This window comes from Oryctolagus cuniculus, chromosome X (assembly GCF_964237555.1).
Source record: "Oryctolagus cuniculus chromosome X, mOryCun1.1, whole genome shotgun sequence".
Classification (NCBI taxonomy): Eukaryota; Metazoa; Chordata; class Mammalia; order Lagomorpha; family Leporidae; genus Oryctolagus; species Oryctolagus cuniculus.
Window position 1 is genome coordinate 114,622,573 of NC_091453.1, and position 21,529 is coordinate 114,644,101.

Here is a 21,529-nt window from a genome sequence, read left to right on the forward strand (position 1 = left end):
AGAGTCATTCCATCTGCTTGAGGGAAGTTGCCTGCACTGTACACACTTCCCTTTTCAGAAAACCTCAACACAGCCAAGTTTATTCAAGGACACCATTGTTCTTGCTACAAGCTTATTCCTTAGCACTAAAAATCACATAATAAAAAAGTTGGAAGAGGACCATAGTGACTAGTAACAAAGGTAATTTGGAAGGATTATGATTTCAGGGCAGTTAGAAGATCAGCTGTAACTGAAAGCACTCTACACATTACCCTTTATCAAAGCCCAAATTGAACGGATATTATGGATATTGACATTTCCACTAGAAATCCTTCTTCCATGCACTTGAGATTGATCCCCTAATAGAAATATTATTTGTAGGGAGTGCAACACCTTCAGCCATTATCAGTCATTTATAACTTAGTTGGAAATGAGAAGTGTGAGATTACCTTTACAGATGATGGTGTGGAGAAAGACTAATGGCACTGGTGTCCAACTTGGAAAAACCAAGGGAGAATCCCCAAATGTGGAGAAGGTATGAAAATAAACAAGAAAAAATAGAGGCGGGTGTTCTGACATAGGAGGTTAAGCCATCGCTTGAGATGCCCACATCCCACAGATGATTGCCAAGGATCTAGTTCTGGCTATTCTGCTTCCAATCCAGCTTCCTACAAATGTCCCTGGAAGGCAGCAAAAGATGGCCCATGTGCTTGGATTCTTGCCACCCACATAAGAAACCAAGATGGAGTTACTGGCTCTTGGATTTGGCCTGGCCCAGCTCTGGGTAATTTCTTTAAAAATTTATTTATTTATTTGAAAGGCAGAGTTACAGAAAAAGAGCGAGAGAGCGACAGAGCAAGAGAGCGAGCAAGAGAGAGAAATCCTCCATCCATTGGTTCACTCCCCAAACAGCTGCAATGACCAGTCTGAGACAGGCCAAAGCCAGGAGCCAGGAGCTTCTTCCTGGTCTCCCACATGGGTTCAGGGGCCCAAGGACTCGGGCCAACCTCTGCTGCCTTCTCAGGTGCAATAGCAGGGAGCTGGATAGGAAGTAGAGCAACCAGGACTCAAATTGGAACCCATATGGGATGCCAGTGCTGTGTTGCAGACCGTGGCTTAACCTGCTGCACAACAGCACCAGCCATGAGCTCTGGCTTTTTGCAAGCATTTGAGGAGTGAACCAAGGGATGGAAAAATGTGTGTGTGTGTGTGTGTGTCCCCTTCCTTCACTCCCTCTCTGCTGTTCTAGTTTTCAAACAAATAATTAAAATAAATGTTAAAAACAAGAAAAAATAGATTACAGTAAGGGCAATTTGCTTAGGACTTATCCTACTCATATATACAGTCAAAATGGAGAACCAATTCCTCTCTCTGTCTGCAAAGCCCCAAAACTTGTTAAAAGGTGGTACAAACTTGTACATATGTGCTTTATGTAAGGGTTTAAAATTTTGGCTTAACAATAATTGTGCATATTTCTGGGCTATAGTGTGACATTTCAATACATGTACACAAAGTGCACTCATCCATTCAGGGCAATCAGTATTTCCCCTTCCTTGACATTACACTATGATCAGAACCTTGAAGTTCCTCTCTTCTATTTGCTAAGGTCATTTTCAAAGAAAAAATTTCAACACGAAAATCAAATCATAACAGTCATTATGATATTCATCTTCCAATTATGTGCACAAGGCTCACTATCCCGTTGAGTATCTCCAGTATGTGAGTGAGTCTCAGATTAGCTGAACTTTCTTTATACCTACTTTGGTCCAGAAATAAGCTAGTTAGTTCCAGTTGGATTTGTGAAGATCAGATGAACTTCAGGATTCCCCCCCTTCATTCATGGTACATTGCTTTGATGCAAAGGGGGGGTGGGGGGAGAAAGGACTACTTCTTAGACTATGGCTAGATGGTTTAAGGTACCACTCCTGCAATCAGATGAGGCCAGGGCCAAGTTTAACAACAATACCAAAAACAATTACTCCACTCTGAGCAATCAATAAGAGAGACAAGGATTAAACTTTATCTTCATTGAAGATTTTTAAAAAGTATTTACATATAGGAAGTGTATGGTCCAACTCTACATCAGTAGACGAAATGAGACAAGATATTTAATTTTAGATGTTTTTCCACATTTTTCCATTCTGGATATCCACAAAGACAGCAAAAGCTATTTTTCATCCACTAAACACAAGGTGTTAATTCTGAACTGTTGAGGATCTGCCAATATAAACTGCACAGAAGTTAATATTTTTATGGATTTACCAAGAGATCCTTTTGGAGTAGCTCTCAGTTCCAGCGTGTAAATGCTATTTTATGACATTTCTTTAGACTGACAAAAGCAAAGAAGTAAATGAGAAGAAATTCCCCCTATGCCCTGTTCCAATCCCTAACTAATTTAACAGCTATCATTTACTGATTTACTGAGCCTCTACTGTGTGCCTGAAAGCATGCTTAGATATTTATAGCTATGGTCCGAAATACATAGCTGCAGTCTGAATGTTTGTGCCCCCCTCCACTCACATGTTGAAATGCAGGTGGAGCATTTTAATTTAGGGGGTGATCATATCAATGAAGGTGGAGCCCTCATGACTGGGATTAATGCCCTCATAAAAGGGACTCCAGAGAGCTGCCTTGCCTCTTTCACCATGAGAAGACACAGTGAGCAGACCATCACCCAGACAATGGATCTGTTAATGCCTTGGTCTTGGACTTCCCAGCCTTCAAATATATTTCTGCTATTTATAAGATATCTGGTTATTTTGTTATGGCAGCATGAATGGACTGAGATATATTTTTATTGCGCTTGATTCTCCCAGAAAACTTGCGATGTGGGTACAATTATTTCATCCATTTCACAGATGAGAAAACACAGATTCAGAGTAGTTAGTAACAGAGCAAGGAAGTGACAGAACCAATAAAAATACACAATGCTCTGAGGAGCAGTGTAGCCCTACACACACACTTAATGTTTCCATGAGACAGAAAAAAAATGAAAAAGCAATCGTGAGTTTGTGGATAGAAAAAAATTGCTGCTGTCAATACAAGCAGCATCTGTACCATCTGCAGAGAGTTTGTTACAACCTCTTAAATGACTAATTCAGCAAATGTTGCAAAGAAAATCTTCCATGTGACAAGATTGTCTCCACAGGGACCTTGCCTAATTCCTATGCTATCCTTCTCATTTCAAGGGGCATCCCTGACCCAGCAAACATTTGGCCACATGTACCAAAAGCGTGGAAATTTTGCACAGTCCCTATTGTGAGGCACTGGTAGGATTGGGATCCAGCCCAGGGCTTCAGAACCAAACTGAACCAGCTGGACTGTGTGCAATGACATTTAGTCCCAGACTTTATTAGCATGATGTTCTAGCCACCTGAGTTAACCAGTCACACTAGCCCAGTCACTTCCCTGTTAAGAGAAGAAGCCATACTCTATAATATTTCACAACTGTTACTTGTCTTCAATGTCCTGTGGCTTTAATAACACCTAATAAACTTCTACTTAAAGTTAATTTAGAATTTGGGATGACCACAATAGGCTCCATCACTTGACTAATTTTTGGTTGACAAATCAACCAAATTATTATCAATATTTTGGGGATATTCTTGCTCTTATTGCTCTTATTGAACAGAATCTTAAATTGACTTAGTCCATCTTGAACCAGATTCTCTAATTCTCACAGCTGAGCACACTGCTTCTGTTAACCCCTGAACTTTGGAGGAAATGTCATTACATAGTGCAACAGAGCAAGCAAATCTGAGCTGCTTAGTCATATTTCACTGGGAGGCACTGCTTCTGGCTCTGCGAATGCAAACTGGGATGCTTCCACACAGCTCCTATTAAAAATGATCACAAAGTCAGCAACAAATAATGCTCTTAGTTCAGAAATTGGACTCATTACCCACTGGTACTCCACTTACTCAAATTCAGTGGATGGCATCTGTACCCTGCCTGTTTTAAAATAGTAATTGTTCCTACTTGATGTAGAACAAACTTAAGAGAGCAACCTTTCTTTCTATTGCACTCTTATTTTCTCCCTTTCTCTGCATTTCGTCAATTTACAGAACAAGATCTGATTTGTGCCCATAGCTGCAACAATGTGCAGTGTATTAAAAAAGGGAGGGGGGCTAGCATGGGGGTCCAAAGACCTTGACTCCAATCCCAGCTTTGTCACCGCCAAGCAAGTAGTTATGAGGACGTTAGGAAGGCAACACTAGTTTTTTGTGACTCTATTCCCATCTGGAAAGAGGAGCTAAGTGAGAGGCTTGTAATCCATCATCAGAATAGGGGCTCCCCAAAGGCATCATCTTGGCAGACTCCCTAAGGTCTGGAATCTGGTTGTCAACTCTTGAAGTTCTTGAGAATGAATGCTCACTAGTCAAGTTCATCAAAAGCCAAAGCATAACCCAAAATGCCAATTTCTTAATTTTGACTAAGAAAAAAAAATCACCACTAAGAGGACTGGGTACTCACACTTTATAGCCAGAACACCGTCTCTCAATAGAAAAATATACATGGTGGCCAGCGCCACAGCTCACCAGGCTAATCCTTTGCCTGTGGCGCCGGCACCCCAGGTTCTAGTCCCGGTTGGGGCGCCGGATTCTGTCCCGGTTGCCCCTCTTCCAGGCCAGCTCTCTGCTTTGGCCCGGGAGTGCAGTGGAGGATGGCCCAGGTCCTTGGGCCCTGCACCCGCATGGGAGACCAGGAGGAAGCACCTGGCTCTTGGCTTCCGATCGGCGCAGCAGCACACCAGCCATAACGCGCCAGCCGTAGCAGTCACTTGAGGGGTGAACCAACAGAAAAAGGAAGACCTTTCTCTCTGTCTCTCTCTCACTGTCTAACTCTGCCTGTCAAAAAAAAAATCTACATGGTAATCAAATAATTAGAAATGCATTGGGTAGTGACGAATGATAGCAAACAGAATCTAGGGTATTGCAACCTAAGACAATTATTACCTGTTTATAAGTTGATTTCTCAAAATGTCATCTAAAAATGACATGCCTACAAATTCTGGTTTTATATTGCTGCCACTGCATGATGATATTTGGGTTGCTATTGTGTGCAGTTTTAATTATGTTCTTTTGTCTCCATGGATTTCTATAGTCGCCTTACATAACTAAAATGGGCCCCTAGATAATTTGAATCAAGAAGTTCATAGAACCCAGAATCAGGAAGTTCAGTTCCATAGATTTCCTATGACAGGAGCCAAGAGCATAAATCCTCACTGTTCACTGTTCACTTCAAAGCACCAATTCTACTTCCTGATGGCCCCCTGAGCATCACTGTATCACACCTATGACTTCAATTCTTGCTAGTTAGCACTCTTTTGGAAGAAAAACCCACTTTCTTTATCACAGAGACTTATCTTTGGCTGAATATTAAGTGTTCAGGAAACAGAAGAATGGATGGTATTGACGTCTTATGGGGACTATCACAGGATGAAAAAGAGAGAACTAGTTTGAGAAAATCTCATCAAAAAGAGAGTGGCCATGAAGGAAAGGGAAAAATGAAATCTCTCTCATCAATGGCAGTTGCCAAGCCAAGGTCAGAAAGCCTGAAGCCTATAACCAGCTGCCTCACAGCCAGCCAGCCATTGTGGCTCACCCCTACCCCTCTGCCTGCGCTCCTATTACCATAGCCTTTGCAGGAGCCACACTGGCTGCCAGTTTTGAGGGCTGGGGGTGGATGGGTGATGCCTCAGCTGCTGGAACATGTGTGTGCCAGACCTGGGGCTGCCTTCCCCACTGCTCTCTCATTCAGAGAGGGACTTCCTAGTGTTCCAAATTGGAATGCGGAACACATTTTCCCAGTGACACAGCAGCACACCTGCACTTAATCTCTGAGAGTTCTATAGTTCAGCCACATTAAGTATTAAACAGGCTGTTGTGGACCAGCCAGAAAACATAATCACCGTGTAGAATCTTATTTTTATGGGAAATGTTTTCTGTGTCTCAACAGTGAGTTACAAATGAACTTTCAGAAAACAAGCAAGTTTTATATTTGAAGAGTTCCCAGATGTGTGTTCCCAGATCAACATCCAATATCCTTTAAGCCTTTTCCTTGTCTTTTTCAAAATAAAGGATAAACAAATGCACTAAACATGCAAAGCGTCATTTTGGACAGTGCCATGCTGAGAACCCAAGTAAATGTATGAAGAGTATGAGAATATCCTCAGCAATGTCAGCAGTCAACAGCTCCTTGCCATCTGTTTAACAGGCCAGGCAGTTAGAAAGGAGCCTTACCTTGGAAAGACAGCTCTCCTGCATTCGCTGCTCTCCTAGGAACTTCCAATGATTTAGGGTTGTAGCCCTAGAGCCCAACAGAAGCAACTACTTCACTATGAATTCCATGGGTTGGAGAGATGGTGGTTAACAATTGCCACCCAAAAACTAAGGAGATATGAGGGCCATGAACAGGAGCTGCTGCAGGTGGCTCTAAACTCTTGGCAACAGCTCTCCCAGTAATTTCACCTGTTGGTTTCCATAAAGTCCTTCACCTACCTTCACTTCCCTTTCTTCTGATCATCTCCAGCCCTACAGTCTGTATTGATGCTGCACACTTAAACTATTGATGGCCTATTAGGATAATAGTCTTAATTTATTCTGTGGGATAAGATTAGTCCTGGATTTCCAATTAGAAGGGAGGCCCTTTGAAGTTCAAATTCCCGCACTATCCTGGTCCAACACTGAACATACAAGAGATATTTGATAAACATCCATTGGTTTATCTACAGGATGCACTGTCAGAGAGACTTAACTATAAATTATGTCCATAATGTAAGCCCCCCACGATGCCACTTTAACATTTTTCTCTTCTCTGTCCTCAGTGTCTAGAAGGTGTGTCTAGAAGGTGTGCCTGTCACAAGTAGGTGCTCAATATATATTTGATTAATTAAGAAAGCTTAGATGCTCCCACTAAAAGAGGATCAATCACAATTGAAGAAAAAGCGTTGCTGAAAGTATAATAAACTCAAAAAGAAATACTACTTGGGAAAGCAAAAAATCAATATCCATGCAACTTTTCAGGAAACATATTATCCAAAATGAAATACACCTACACTCATCTGGAAAATTAAGCTCCATGACCATGAAGTAGCCAAACTCCATGACTGTGAATGTTTGTGCTGTGTGCCAAGTATAGGCAACATCCACAATTGCCAGCTAGTCCTAGGTTTAAATCACATCACAAAGCACCAGAACCCAAACACTACAGAGAGGGAAAGTAAGAAAGAACTGTGGGATTTTACTGTTTTGCTAAAATGGGCTATATTTTTCAAACTGTCTTATTGAAAATAGCATAAAGGACACGCACTACAAGCCACACTTGTTTGTTTGCATGCTCTAAAACCAGTTCCAAGTTACAGCCAGGGCACAGTGAGTCAAGGCTAAACAGAGCAAAGTAACTCAGCAAAAGGAAGAAGGGGTAACATGCAATTTGAAAGCCTAAAAATCACATGCCCAAAGTCATTCTAACACCAGTTAACCTGAGTAGGAAGGATATTGTGCCACAGTTACTATCATTTTCTTTCTTTATTTAACAATCAGTAATTCATTTGGTAAAGTCTTTTTGGCACTCCTTGCTTGTATCTACGTGTGGGTCACTTTTTCAAAAGGATGTCATTTTCAGAGACACCCATCACCTAACAGACATCAATTAATTAATCAGTTAAGTAATTAACTAATTAATTTTGCACCCTCTTAGTCCAAACAGGATTAGCGCTGAGGAAACCATGCAAATACTGAAGTGGGCATTCAGGAGTTCACGTATCAGAAACAGCACAAGAGGTGCTTTCAGTTAGCACCCATGTCTGCCAAACCATGGCAATTCCATCCAGTTAACAGCATAATGTATCCCAGATTAGAACTGCCTACAATATCAAGTCCACCCTCCTCAGACTAGCACTTGAATTTCTTCTCAATCTGGCTTCATGCTGGCAAGTCCTTCATTTCTCATCATCCTCTACTTGTATGAGCCCAAATCCTTTGCTTTTTTATGATGTCTTTCTTTGATATTTGTACTCCTTATAAATGTTTCCTCAGGGCATGTCATTGGCACCGTGGTTAAGTTGCCTGTTTTGATATTCACATCTCATATCATGGACTGCCTGAGTTTAAGATCCTATTAATACACATCCTAGGAAGCAGGAGGTGATGGCTCAGTTACCTGGGTCCTTGTCCCCATGTGGGAAAGATGGATTGGGTTCCTGGATCCCAGATTCAGCTCTGGCCAGGAGCCATAGTGGACATTTAGGGAGTGAACTAGAGGATGAGCTCTCTCCCACTCCCTTTCCTTCTCCTTTACAGATAAAATAATTTTTAAAAAAATTTGAATTTCCCTCAATCATGTAATTTCCAGTTATCATTCAGGGCCTGTCCCAAATCACTCCCTTCCAAAACACTACATCTCAGTACTCATCGGGCTTACCTATTTCTGAACTCATCTTGCATTTAGGCTCTAGATTATAGAACCACTATCCTGGACACCCAGCCATACTCTGCCATACACTGTTGAATTCTACTCCTTCACATACACAAACTTAGAGGCCACAGTATTGGACATGGCACTCTCTGTATGAATGGTGAACAGGTTGCTTGCTGCATATCAGTCTTTCCTCTCGATATAAAATTTCTTCCACCAGAAATACATGTCCTTTTGGCATGCTTCTCCCAGAAGGAAAGAGAGGAAATGGCAATTTTTCCTAGTAAAACTTGATAAATCAAGGCTCATGTATTTTCCATCACTCGGTAAGCTAAATTGTTCTGTTGGAAGAACATGCTTGAAAGAAGTGAGAGGTGGGGGTGGGGTGGGGATGGGGACAAGAAAAAAAAAAGAAATGAACAATGCTGACAAAGCATTTACCTACCAAAGGGAAGTGATGTCATTGCCTGTGATCACTTCAAAAAAAGTCACAGAGAATCCTCATGTGCAAAACTCACACCTTGAAAGCCTAATGAAATTAGAGAGTTCGGGTAATATAGAAATAAGAAGTGGCCTGGGGATTGGAAAATCAGAGAAGAGCTTCCATGTGACATCATGAGACCTGATCTCTCACACTTTTAAGTTTTTTAATTTTTAAAAAACTTCAAACACATACTCTAACTTGGCATGAAGAAACTGAGTAATGCTATATTAGGGAAGACCCAGCTTTCTTTTGATCCTTCTTTTCAAAGAGTCACTTCTTTGAATAAAAGTCAATTCTTGATAATCTATATGTAGACTGTGAGATATAGTTATCAAAAAGGAAAAATTTAAAGTTTTTTTCCATTCAAAAACCTTTTCATTATCCATTCAATAAATATTTCCCAAACACCTGGTACATGCCATTCACCAAATACGTAAGTTTATTTTAATATGAGGAAAAAAGGGCACTATATAAAATCTGACAATGAAGAAGTAACCTAAAAGTACACCAACCCTTAAGTCATTATTTTCCATTCTATTATCTTAAATTAAAGGTGACTTTTTAATCTCAAATGAAGATTTTCCCCAATAAATGACTTATTCCCAAATACTAGCCAGTCTTCAGAGAATGCAAACTGAACATTAAAACAACTATTGCTTATTTACACTATCAAAATTGATATTTTCCCAAAGAATTTGTTAAACTTATTTGGTTAATAAAATATCACATTTTGTTGGTTTGCATACATTTCTCAGAAATTATTAGTAAATTTCCACATTTTGCTATAGATCCAGCCATGAAAAACAGACAAATTATACAACAAAATGTTTCTTGGTGTTCAGGCTTGCTTTGGAGACAGGATTGTTCATAAAAATGCTAGAGCTTGACATCTTAAGCATGCCTCTTAAAATAATGCCCATGTTTCCAAAGAGGGAAGCATCTTTGTTTTTGCCTAGGATGAGACAAGTCCTTACTAATGGCTTCACTTGCTGCTATTTAAACTGCATTGTGTCTCACCTTAATTTAATTCCTTCATTTCCCTAGTGCCTATTCAATCCCTCAATTGACATGTCTGAGCTCTGTAATAATTATCAAGTCCCCAAGAAAGTATAAAGCTAGAAATTTCTCTATTTGTCTAAGCAAGACTTAATTAAGAAGGTAAATCTTCTGCTGGAAGTCAAATAAAAATGATGTGTGACTATGTACTATTTTGGATGATCCATATCTCTGAATCCATACATCTCTCTGTGTGGTAGGGTCCAGTTTGCCAAGGTTTGGCAAAGCCTAGAACTAATAAGACAGATGTCTGATGTCATAGGTATTTCTTCTAGATAACAGCAAAGGTAATGTCAACATCAATGCTGAAATGCAGGTATGTAGCAGTGCCTGGATGAGTGGACATACTCATATATTCCTTCTGAAGTACTTGGTAAGCAAGAGCCCTAAGAAAGCAGCAAGTGCCTTTTGCACTTCATTTGCAATTCAAAGGCCAGACCCTGCATTTCCTTTTTGAACTAACCCCAAATGTCATCACCAATCGCTCTGCATGTATTCTGTTGTGCTGGCAACTGGCATTATGTATCAGACTGATCTTTGGGGCAGCCTCAATAATAACATATGACCAAATGAGAATGGGGCAGGAGCTGGAGATAGCTGACCAAGACTGTGTGGTTTTAATAAAGAGCTATATTGTGTTCTGTTGCCCCTAGAAGCAGTCTGGATTAGACTCAAGATTAAAACCAAACTAGAGTATGCTAGGTTTAAGAAAAGACAATTTACATCTCCAGTTAGGAAGATTTCATTAAGCAAATACTTTAAGAAAATGAATTCCTTTTGATATATAATAGGTATGTTGACTCCAATTCAGAAACAGTGCACTTCCTTTGTAGATACTACACATTTTGTGTGGGTTTTTTAAATAATAAAAGATATTAATGTTGATTCCCCCCCCTCCACTTTGCCCAATTCAACGCGTTTATGTTTCCTTAGGGCAAAGGGGAATATTTTTGTCAGTCTACCACTAAAAATAAACCATTGTGTAATTTAACTAAGACAACAACCATCTTGCTCTGTGGCAAATTTGAAAATTGCCAGCTATTTGAATTATAAAATCAATAGGTCTGTTTGAAAGGACAGAAACACTAAACTACTCCATTCAGGTAAACATGAGAAACTGAAAATATTCTTTTCTCACATTCTTTTAGTTTATGTGTAGACTAAAAGGAATGAAAAAGCTTTCCTGATTTTTCAATTCCAAGAGGAATCCGTCCAAACTGCTTCTATTATTAGAACACAAAATGGTAGCTAAAGAAGTTACTGTGGTTAACAACTGAATAATTCATAGTCTCTGGAGAATTCAGTTGCTTTGTCTTCTCCAGTTCCTCTTTATAACTGGATCCCCAAACATATTTCCAGTCCTGAGTTGTTGTAAAGGAAACCATATACAAATTGTTTTCAGCAGTTAAAAACTGGCCATGCTAAACATTGAGAATGACAGCAAGACAGTAAGCTGGAGACAGAATAAGAAGTGGTACAAACAGTTCCTAAAACACACACATTCACTACAGTTAACATTTTTTAACTACAGTTTAAAATTCTGTTACATGAATATCATTGGCCTACAATATCATCGAAATTTTAACTGTCTTCATGTAGTCTTCCAAAAATATAAACAAGTTAGACATGATATATAAATAATTTTAAGCCCATTGCAACACATTGTAAGTTCAAATTGTTTTCTATGAAGAGTAGCACTGGAAATTCCAAGTTCAGAGGACAAAAACACTTCAGTTAATGAGTGAAAACTGCTAATAAGGTTGAAAGAATTAATTTCTGCTGTCAAGTATGAGAATAGAAGCCAAGATCACTATCACTATTCATCGAAAATGCCCAGAATCCTTCAACTTTATGTTGCCTTCTGAAGAGGTGTGCTAAGTATTAGAAAATATGTGGGGATATCACCTTTGACATTATTTTCAAAAACATTTTTCCAGGGGCTGGCATTGTGGTGCAGCAGTTAGAGCCGCTGCCTGCAATGCCAGCATTGCCGGATCAAGGTAGGGAAAGGAACAAATTGTAACCACTGGACCACACAGTTTTGTGTTGAGTTGCCTGGTAGTTTGTTATGTTTGGGAGGTCTGCTTTTTACACATGGGCCCGGGTTCTAGTCGCGGCTGCTTCACTTCCAATCCCGCTCCCTGCTCACGGCCTGGGAAAGCAGCAGAGGATGGCCCAAGTGCTTCAGCCCCTGCCACCCACAAGAGAGACCCAGAAGTTCCTGGCTCCTGGCTTTGGCCTGGTCCAGCCCTGACTGTTGCATCCATCTGGGGAGTGAACCAGAAAACAAAATCAATCTCTCTCTCCTCTCTCTCTCTCTCTCTCTATCTCTATCTCTCTCTGTAACTCTTAACTTCCAATAAATAAATAAATCTTTAAAATAATCGTTTTTCCAAAAATATGTGGTCTTTGCCACATAGAATCCAAAACTAAAAGACAAGATAGCTGGATTTGTTTTTCTATTTCCAGTTTCAGCCTTGTCTAAATTTGCAACAGAATTAGTGTCAAACTTCAGGACCCTTGCAGAGTCCACAACTTACCCTTCTCTGTATCCATTTCTTTAAATGTGAAGATTTCAAGAGGAAGTCTTTCTCAAAAACAATGACTCACTTGAACAGTTAGCTTAACATAACTCAACTAAGTGAACCTTCTTTTTGATTCTTTTTTGACTCTGCAGTGTTGTCAATGAACATCATCAGTCTCCTGGCATATCTTAAAATTCCAATTAGGAACTAGCTTTTATTGAGAGTTTACTTGGTGCCAGGTGCTGTACTAAGTGCTTTACTTGCATTCTGTCATTTAACTTTAGAAGGTAGCATATAGCATACAGCCAGTAAGTGGTATTACCTACCACTTACCACCTAGGAAACTAGCACATATCTAATAAGTAGCCAACTGAAGCTAGTCCATGTCCAAAGTTCAAGCTGTTAACCACTGCACTTCATTAGCACCACTCAAGTGAAAAGGTTGCCTTGACCAGGAAGCAAATCTGGATCAAGGTAGAGAAAGGAACAAATCAAATTGTAACCACTGGACCACACAGTTTTGTGTTGAGTTGCCTGGTAGTTAGTTATGTTTGGGAGGTCTGCTTTTTACACATTTTTAGACTACACTGCTCACATGCTGTCGATTTCATTCCTTCCATATTAGACATAGATACATCTACTTTCTGACACTGTCAGCATGCCCAATCTACAGCAGCCCATCTTCCCCCCATCACAACTTTCTATTTATATGTTGTTTCTCAGTTTATAAAGTGCTTTCATGCACTTTACCTCATCTCATCTGATTTGCTTATTCTAATCAGTGTTCAGGTGAACAGATTACACAGAATTCTAACATGGTTAGATAAGTAATAGCAATTAGGCTCTGAATGAGGGCCTGAGGCAGTCTCAGGAATGAGGCACACAAGTTTTGGTGCGAAGATGGGACATCTGCTTTGCAGTCCAGATCTTCTCTGACCACTCAGCCATTCTATCACTCACTCACTTAACAAACATTTACTGAGCACTTGCTATGTGCCATTCTCTAAACTGGGCGCTGCGTTTATAAAGATGACCAAGCTCTGGTACCTGCCTTTGAGAAGCTCCAAGGATAGCAGATAGACAGATGTGTCCACAGGTAACTATATTGGCAGTGGATGAGCAGCATAAAAGTAGCTTAACACAATGGACTCAGGAAATGCGTGCAAGTTTCATCATGGTAGACACTTGAAGTTACTAGATTGTTGAACTCAGGACAAACTAGGGAACTGATTCTCAACTCTGGATGCACATTACAATCAGTTGCAGAGCTTTCAAAAAACAACCACAAAGCTCAGTAACTTCAGACTAGTGTTGGGCAATAACTATGACCTAGCAGTTGCACTATGTATAAGGCCAACAGAAATGTGTGTTCTCCAGAGAACTCCCACAGAGAGTCACACCAGCATTGTTCATAGCCACCCCAAATCGCAACAGTATAAATGTCTATCTACAAGTGAATGATACAGCCACAAAATGACATAGTCCTCAGCAAGGAAAAGAACAAAGCACTAGTACCTGCAACAACATGGGCGACCAGTCCAAATACCATGACTGAAAGAAAGTTTATACAGATGAATATGTACTGTATGATTCCACCTAACATAAAGCACCAACACAGGAAAAAAAGGAGTCTATTGTCTTAGAAGGCATGGTAGTGCTGCCTCTTGGTGAGGGGTAGTGACTGAGAAGGGTACAAGCTTGGCTTCTGGGTGCTAATACTGCTCTTTTCTGAATCAGGGTGCTGATTATATGGGTATGTTCAATTTTTGAAGATTCCTGAAACTACCTACTTGGAATATCCTCAATGTATATTAGACTTTAGAGAAAGTTGATGTAAAGAAAAGCATTTACAAAAAGAAATATCAGTGCCTGAACCTCACTGTAGACTCATTTTTCCCAGAATCTCTGGATGATGGGACTTCTACATTTGTAGTTTTGAAAAGCATCCCAGATGACACTAGTGGACAGCCAAATCTGAAAACCAAGGAGCTAGATGTTCCTGTGTTTATTAACAGCTCCTTGAGGGTGACAGTCTGGCACATGGCAAACGGAATGAGTTCTGAAGTAAGCTATATCAGTGACTGCATTCTGGCTCTACTTTGTGCTGGCAGTGTCGGCATTTGCTGGAGCATCTGCAAACTTCAGTTTTACCACTGTATAATGGGTACAATGTCAGGGTTCTTATAAAGATTAAATAACATAATATGTTTAAAGCAATTAGCATAGTGCCTGGATCATAGTACATGCCTTAAAAATAGCAGATACTCCTTTTCCTCTTTTGCATCTAAGTTCCTAAGAACAGTGACGAACAGATTGCTACAGATCAACAAAACTCACACTCTCTAATTTCTCCTCCTGAATGGGTTTCTTTGTGAAAATTGAAATAATATTATTCTTGGACTAATGATGGAATTTTCTGAACCCTGAATTTTCTATCCAGCACCTGCTTTCCCTGAATGTGAGTGGAGAGGAGGCAGGTCACAGATTTAAAAACAGGGGCCAAGCCGGCGCCGTGGCTCAATAGGCTAATCCTCCACCTTGCGGCGCCGGCACACCGGGTTCTAGTCCCGGTTGGGGCGCCGGATTCTGTCCCGGTTGCCCCTCTTCCAGGCCAGCTCTCTGCTATGGCCAGGGAGTGCAGTGGAGGATGGCCCAGGTGCTTGGGCCCTGCACCCCATGGGAGACCAGGAGAAGCACCTGGATCCTGGCTCCTGCCATCGGATCAGCGCTGTGCGCCGGCTGCAGCGGCGGCCATTGGAGGGTGAACCAACGGCAAAGGAAGACCTTTCTCTCTATGTCTCTCTCTCTCACTGTCCACTCTGCCTGTCAAAAAAAAAAAAAAAAAAAAAACAGGGGCCAACGTTATGGCACGGCAGGTTAAATAGCTGCCTCTGATGCCAGCATTCCGTATCAGCACCAGTTCGAGTCCAGGCTGTTCCACTTCTTCTCCACTCCCTCCCAATGCGCCTGGGAAAGCAGCAGAAGATGGCCTGAGTACTTGGGCTCCTGCCGCTCATGTGGGAGACCCTAATGGACTCCAGCCTCCAGGTTTTGGCCTGGCCTAGTCCCAGCCTCTGCATCCATCTGTGGAGTGAACCAGTGGATGGAAAATCTCTCTCTCTCTCTCTCTCTCTGTAATTCTGCCTTTCAAATAAATAAGTAAATCTTTTATTTATTTATTTTCCCCAGAGAAATCTTTTATTTAATGGGTACAGATTTCATAAATACAACTTTAGGAATATAGTGATTCTTCCCACCAGACCCGCAGTAAATCGTTTAAAGAACAAATCATAGGCCCTTTTTTGGACAACTTTGCTCCTGTCCTCATCCCTAAGAACTGTCCTGTGCAAAAAAAGACAAGGTCAAGATGTGAGTAGGCAAAAAGAATAGAAAAAGGTCCATAGCTCAGAAGATACACTATCCATAAATTGTGCAAAATGAAACACTTTTGCACAAAATACCATGCTTTAGCAAAAACAAAACAAAATCTGGGCTGAAACCAGGAGATCAGGGTTTCAGCTACCCATTGGAAAGCCCTCTGACTTTGGTTAACTAAACTTTGTTTCTTTGTCCAGTGAAAGGCATGCCACCTCGCCTACATCCTTTACAAGGGCACTGGGAGTTTCAGATAAGTAGAAGGTACTTTAAAAAAAAAAAGCCAAACAAATGAGACGCAAGATGAGAATACTAGCTGGAAATTAACTTTGTTCAAAACTCTAACTATGTCCTCCGGCATCCCGGACTGAGACAGAACACTCCCTTGTTTTAACTGTTCCAAGAACACCCAGAGCCTACACCGGCCTAAAATTCGCTTATGTAATAAGGGACTGCAGCACTGCCTAGCATGTAGCATAATACTTTGCTTAAGAGAAATCCTTGGAAATGCCTCAGCTTAAGTACAAGGGCAGGCCCAGGCCTTACGTTTTGGAGAAAGGTGCTCTCAGTCACAGAATATCAAAACTGTAGCTAAAGCAAATGATGTCATCAGAGATCCTCTTACCACGGTCAATGTCAAAATTAAGACAGGAAGTTCAAGGACAAACTGTGAGCTTTCCAGGCAAATAAAAGTTAGAAAGGCAGTGTGGACCTTAGATATACCACCACTTTTATTTGACTCAAAAATGATTGCTATTTTTCAGAAAATCAACCAAAATATATCCTGTCAGGTTTTCTTAGTTTATGTGGAGCTTTTATTGATAAAAATATGCAGAGTTATACAGAAAAAAAAATAATTACTGTGTTTTTACTTTTACTTAATGAAAGAGCTGAGATGAAATAGTTCAAATACCTGTTGGGTTCCTAAATCACTAGAAAATGAAAAGTCGAAATTAACTATAGGCACTTGAGAACACCTTATAGGCACAGGTCTTTCCATCCACACACCATTCCTGCGACAGATCTGTGTACTCAACGCCAAAAATATCCCCAAATGTATACAGATGCTGGGGGTTGGCAGGGCAGGAAATTAGTATCAGAAATAGTACGGTTGAGTCCTGCTCTTGCTCCGGGGGAAAGAAAGAATCCAGTCGAATGCCAAGCCCTGCAGCCAGAGCTGGACAACTCGCCCCTAAGTTTGGCGCGTCCTCGATTTGCGCCCTCGGCCCCCACCCCCGCTCCGGCACCCAGGATCTCAGTGCACGGTGAGGCCCTGGCAGAGCACGGACCGTGTGGCAGGGGCAGGGAGTCCCGGCAGTGGGGAGGAAGGGCGGCTCCTCTACAACGGGGGTCCGTCGGTACCCATCCCCAGGCCCTCGCGCTTTCCCCTTCCCCTGAGCCCTTGCCCTCAGGCAGGTCACCTGGCTCGGCCGCTGCCCGCCTGTCCTCCGGCTGCTCGCTCACTCCTGCCGCGCCACTGCCACTGCCGCCACTGCCGCCACTGCCGCCGCCGCCGCCGCCGCCGCCGCCGCCTGGAAGCGGCTCGCCCTCCGGAGTCACGGGGCCGGCGAACCGGCGGGCGAGCCCGTGCCAAGGCTGCGGGAACGGTTCTCCCCAGCTGGAGCTGGGACCCTGCCCTGAGCGCAGCCGCCACCAGGGCGAAACTGAAAAGCTGGGCTAGGCTCGCCCGGGCGGGGAGGGGCGCCTGCAACTTTGCTCCTGGACACGGGCGAGGAGGGGGCGCCCGTCTCCAAACTCCGTGCTGTGCCCGCAGCCTCTCCAGTCCTGGCTTTTTTTTTTTTTAATGTTTTTTGTTGTTTCTTTTCTTTCTTTCTTTCTTTTTTGTTTTTCAGTATAAAGGGAAGTCGGGTTCTTGTCCGCAAGTTCTTACTGCCAGAGCTGTGCCCCTCGGCGAGTGGAGGACCGGGGCGTGGAAAGTGGGGGTGAACCCGGGGTGCAAAAGGCTCAACCCCGCTGGGTGCGCTGGCGGCCAGCTGGGCAAGGGCGCCAGGCGGAGGCAGGAGGGGAGCAGCTGCCCCGGAGCCTGCCTGTGAGGCTGCCCCGGCCCCACTCAGCTGCCCTCATTGCCCTCTCCTGCCCAGAGCTGGAGCGTGGAAGGGAGAGCGACCAGGAGGGACTGGGCCAGCAGTGGGAAAGCAATGACCCGGACCTGGATCGCCGAAGTAGGAACTGGAAGTGACAGCGGCGCAGGGCAGAGCTGCAGCAAAAGCCCGGGTAGCCGCGGCAGCGGTAAAAGCTGCGGTTTAGCGGCGGCGGCCACACTGCGCATGCTGCTGCCGCCTGGTTCAGCCCGGAGCTTAGGGCTGCGGGCGCCTGGCCTGCCAAGGGCCACTGCCAAAGCCTAGGGCGGGAATCCCCGACTCAGGACTAGCCCTTCCTGATGGCTTGCTTCCTCCTCCACCCCTAGATGCAACTAGGGCACCCTCCAGCATCATGGGGAGTCACTGAGACAGAGAAGCAGAAAAGAGGTCTCCAGGGGCTACCCTGGAGGGCCTTCCTGAGTTCTCTGATAACAGGCCCCAAGTCAAATAGAATCTGTGAAGCAGAATAAAAAGGTTCCTGATACATGGGAAACATTTATACCCTTACCCAAAGTCTAATTTGTATATAAATGCAATGCAGTCTGGAAAAGTACAGGATGGCCAGAGTCGTAAGTGATATTTAACTGACTCCATCAGTGGTGTAGGATTTGCTCAACAGGAAAACCAAAAACAGAATAGTTAAAAGCAGAACGTCCGTTCATCACAGATTACCCAACCCCAGTCTCCTTATTTACAGATGAGTCAACCGAGGCCTAGAGAAGAAAACTCTGACTTGCCCCAGGAGGTAGGATCAGAGCTGAAAGGAAAGTCTGTTATAGCCATCACAGCTCTTGGTGAGTTGCCTGGCCTTGTGCCTAACTTCTTCCGGAATGTGTTGCTCTCTTAGAGCTGGAGCTCTCTTAATGGGATGTAGCTTTGACTACTGGTCATTGGCAATGCTGCCTTACTTGCAGACCTGCTTTCCTGCAGAGCAGCCCCTGGGAAATGGCAAATTGTCCATCCAACAGGCCTCATTTTGGGCAGGGCACCCATGCTGTTCCAGTGACAAGGCAGATGGAGTGAGTCAGGGAGACAACAGGGAGTGAGGGGGTGGGGGCAGAGGAGAAAAAACATAACTGCTACCAGCTGGTACTGAAGGCTAAGAAAGAAGGGGAGAAAGGAGGAGACTGTGTTGTGTTGCAATGGATAAAGCTGCTGCCTGCAGTGCCAGTATCCCACGTGAGAGCCAGTTCGTGTCCCAGCTGCTCCACTTCCGATCCAGGTCCCTGCTAATGACCTGGGAAAAACAGCAGAGGACGGCCCAAATGCTTGGGTCCCTGTTACCCACATGGAAGACCCAGATGAAGCTCTTGGCTCCTGACTTCAGCCTGGCTCAGCCCTGGCCATTGTTACTGTTTGGGAAAGTGGGAAAATGAACCAGCAGATGGAATCAATTCTCTCTCTCTCTTTTTCTGCTGAGAGACTAATTGAATCACTTACCCATTCAGTGATTCTTCATGAACAAAACATCTTTCTCCAAAGTACATTTGGGCCAGGAACAGAATAGGAGATAGTAAAGTATCCCCGGTAATAACTTTGTAGTAGTGGTGACAATGGACAGAGCAAGAGTCTCACTGGGAATGAGGCAGGCAGAAGGCTTGAATCAGAGGAAAACCACAGGGCTAGATCTTTCACAGACCAGCCAAAATAAGACAATCAGAGAGGTACCACCCAGGCCATTCGTAGTTGATCGGAAGAATTGCATGTGTCCCTGACTTCCACAAAGTTCAAAACCAACACAACAAGAAAACTATCAATGCTAGAATGCAAGCTGCCGAGGGACTGATCACATACTACCTAGAAATGAAGGTGTTTCCATCTGTTCTGTAAAGTTTTTACATGAGATCAAAGTGGTGTCCTTGCCTTCCCAATTCTAAAAAATAAGGCAGATATATTTGGCTTACAAAAACAGAAAGACAAATGAATTATAAAAATATGGAGAAAATGTCTAAACATATTAGAAATCATAAATACTAACTACAGCAATAAATGAAATACCATTTTCATCCATCAATTTAACAAGCTTTAAAAATTCATATCTAGTGTCGGCAGGGGCATGAGGAAGAAGACACTTTTTACACTCTTGATGGGAGTGGAACTTGCTACAGCATTTTTGTAGAACAATTTGACATTATCCATCAAAACTTGATATAACAGTTTCACTCCTATAAAGATTCTCAAAAACAAAAAAGAAAGAAATGCCCGTGTGTATTAGTATTGCTGCAAATATAGTTTTGTAAAACTTTGTTTTATACCTTTGTCAAACCAATGTTTAATAATGTTATACTACTTCAGTATTAATGACCTGTGATTACTTTAAAATTGACTGTATATTGGCCGGCGCCGTGGCTCACTAGGCTAATCCTCCGCCTTGCGGCGCCAGCACACCAGGTTCTAGTCCCGGTCGGGGCGCCGGATTCTGTCCCGGTTGCCCCTCTTCCAGGCCAGCTCTCTGCTATGGCCTGGGAGTGCAGTGGAGGATGGCCCAAGTGCTTGGGCCCTGCACCCCATGGGAGACCAGGAGAAGCACCTGGCTCCTGCCTTCGGATCGGCGCGGTGCGCCAGGCTGCAGCGCGCCGGCAGCGGCGGCCATTGGAGGGTGAACCAACGGCAAAATGAAGACCTTTCTGTCAGTCTCTCTGTCTCTCACTATCCACTCTGCCTGTCCAAAAAAAAAAAAAAAAAAAAAAAAAAGAATTGCATCTACAAGGGGCCGGCGCAGTGGCGCACTAGGTTGATCCTCCACCTGCAGCGCCGGCTTCCCATATGGGCACCGGGTTCTAGTCCCAGTTGCTCCTCTGCCAGTCCAGCTCTCTGCTGTGGCCCAGGAAGTCAGTGGAGGATGGCCCAAGTGCTTGGGCCCTGCACCCCTATGGGAGACCAGGAGGAGGCACCTGGCTCCTGGCTTCGGATCAGCTTAGCTCTAGCCGCGGCGGCCATTTGAGAAGTGAACCAATGGAAGGAAGCCCTTTCTCTGTCTCTCTCTCTCACTGTCTGTAACTCTACCTGTCAAACAAATAAAGTCTTTAAAAATAAATAAATACATAAGTTGGATTCGTATCTACGAATTGCATTGAATGTGCTTAAAAAAAAAAAAGAGGCAGTGCTGTGGTGTAGCAGGTAAAGCCACCGCCTGCAGTGCCAGCATCCCATTTCCGGTTCAAGGCCTGGCTGCTCCACTTCCGATCCCGCTATGTCCTGGGAAAGCACTGGAGGATGGCCCAAGTCCTTGGGCCCCTGCACCTGCGTGGGAGACCTGGAAGAAGCTCCTGGCTCCAGATCAGTGCAGCTTGGGCCATTGCGGCCATCTGGGGAGTGACCCATCAGACGGAAGACCTCTCTCTCTGCCTCTCCTCTCTCTGTGTAACTCTGACTTTCAAATAAATAAATAAATATTTTAAAAAAAAAGAAACTCTTGGCTTCTGACTTCAGACCAGCCCAACTCCAACTGTTATGGCCATTTGGGGAGTGAACCAGTGAATGGAAGACCTCTCTCTCTTTCTCCCTCTCTTCCTCTCTCTCCCTGTAACTCTTCCTAAACTAATTAAATATTAAATAAAAACATAAAAAGAAAAGATTCTTCATGAATA

At 43.1% G+C, this 21,529-nt stretch overlaps 1 protein-coding gene across 5 annotated transcripts in view; it reads right to left on the reverse strand.

Annotated features, from left to right (window-relative positions):
• ARHGEF6 (Rac/Cdc42 guanine nucleotide exchange factor 6) overlaps positions 1-21,529 on the reverse strand; it is a 135,175-nt gene that overhangs the window by 105,785 nt on the left and 7,861 nt on the right. Inside the window, exon 1 of one of the 5 annotated variants that reach the window (XM_051827589.2) lies at positions 17,259-17,402. The exons of the other annotated variants lie outside the window; for them this stretch is intronic. The gene's annotated coding sequence lies outside the window, so the exon portion shown is untranslated. Of the gene's footprint in view, positions 1-17,258; positions 17,403-21,529 lie in introns of those variants that run through there. 5 annotated transcript variants of the gene reach the window in all.